Source organism: Pteropus vampyrus, unplaced genomic scaffold (assembly GCF_000151845.1).
Source record: "Pteropus vampyrus isolate Shadow unplaced genomic scaffold, Pvam_2.0 Scaffold20, whole genome shotgun sequence".
Lineage (NCBI taxonomy): Eukaryota > Metazoa > Chordata > Mammalia > Chiroptera > Pteropodidae > Pteropus > Pteropus vampyrus.
In genome coordinates this window covers 7446638-7448750 of record NW_011888801.1, presented here as the reverse complement: position 1 = coordinate 7448750, position 2113 = coordinate 7446638, and positions in this window count along the sequence as shown.

The window sequence follows — 2113 nt, the reverse complement described above, 5'->3', positions numbered from 1 at the left end:
GTGTTCCATTTCCTCATAAGGAACTGCACTAGACAGTGGTGTAGGTTTTAACATAACTCAAAGGATTTCATTCTAGTTGATACAGTACAGCAAATAATTTAAAATAAGTTTACATTGCCCTTATATATAAAAACCTATATATATATATATACACACACACATATACACACACACATATATATGCAAATTAAATTCAATATGTATATATAAAGCTCTCAAAAAAATTCTTATAAACCTCTGTAAAAACAACTCTCCTTCAATCTCTCATGTATATTTAATATATAAATTTAATATGTGTATACTAAATTTAATTTGCTACTGCTTACTGATTAATTAGATAATATTGATTTTGAAATCATCTTCATAAAATCTTTAGGACAGATAACTGTAATAATAATTTAGTTGAAAGAAAATATAGTTTGAGGCAGCTTGAAGGTCTGCTCAAAAGGTCTGCTCAAAACAATAATATTTAATAAACAGCACGCTTATCGAAGTTTACTAAATTCAAAATTGTTTTACCTTACACGCTACTATATATAATTGTATGTGACGCTAAGGAAACATGAAGACAAATTCAGTGTTGATATCATTTTCAGATAATTGTTATGAGAAGGTCAGAAAGCAAAACATACAGTTAATCTGACATTTTCTTAAGTATCAGCTACAGTTGGAAGACTATGCTTTTATAACTTTGACGTTCTCTGGAAATAAAATGTGTATGTTAAAATTTTTACCTAAAATTTCTTTTTCTTATGTGTCCTTTTCAGTAATTTCATGTTTATTTTGGATTTCTGGTTGCTTCTCTCTTCTTAAAATCTAACTTTTGTGTAAAAGTTTTGTACAATCACTGTTTACTGTTAGTTTTCAATGAGACTTTAAAAGACTGTGATCCTACAAACAAACTAAGCCTAAGATTAACAGGTAAATAGAAGACTTGAACAACACTGTAAAACATCCACACTTGGACATTTGAACAATTCACACAACAAAAGCAGACTATACATTCTTCTCAAGTGCATATGGAACATTCTCCAGGATAGATCAACTGCAGAAATAATATAGTATATTAATAATAAAATTTAAATTAAAATTCTTATAAATCTCTAAAAAAGACCACAACTCTTCATATCCTCATTTTTAGTTGTTTATAGGGTCTTCGAAATATTCACTATTTATTGATGCATAATATCCCATAAGATTGATACCCTATAGTTCATTTAACTACTGCCTTTGCTGGGCATTAGGTTAGCTTATAATTTTTGACACTCATAAATAATACCTCACTGATTTTAATGCATCCTACATGAATAAAATATAATTTCAAATCTTTATAAATGTACCTCTATTGGGAAAAAAAGCACACATTTTCTTCCTTTATTATGATTCTTAAAACATCAAATCATAGTGTGTTAGAAATGATGGATGGACAATTTTGCTGCACCTCAGAAAAGCTCTTAGAATACAGAGGACAGTGTAGCAAAATATAAACTATAAATTTACACTTCATTTTTTTGTCAAGTTTTATTGATTTTTATGCATCTGAAATGAAACAATACATATATGCGTCTATGATATGATATATCTCATATCTAATTAGTGACTTTTATGCACCTGAAAAAGAGCCTAAGCATTGTTGTGGAAAATTGTTGAGCAATGTAATTTGATAAAAATAACCCAAATTTCCTTCACAGATGCATTCAAAGCCTATCGCTATCTGACCAGGTGTGCGGCTTTAGGCAAACTCCTTTCTGTTTCCCTTTCTAGACTGTGATTTCACCACCTGCATCAGAAACTTATATAAGCAATCCTCCATATGACTACATGATTCTGCAAGAAAACATGATTCAGATGCACCTCCAAGAGCATCGATAACCATATATTTATTAGAACAGAAATTTGGAAGCTTTAAAAAAGATTAATATTGATCTTTTAATTTTATTTTAATAGCATTCTAATTTTAAGGGACAGTTTTGAGTAGATATGAGTATGATATATTGCTAGAGTTATATTTAAATAACTCGAGAAATACAAAGCTAGCCATAGAGATAGAGATGTGTCAACTGCACAAACATGCACAGGCTTCCAGCGTCAGGGATTACCCTCCCCACTACTT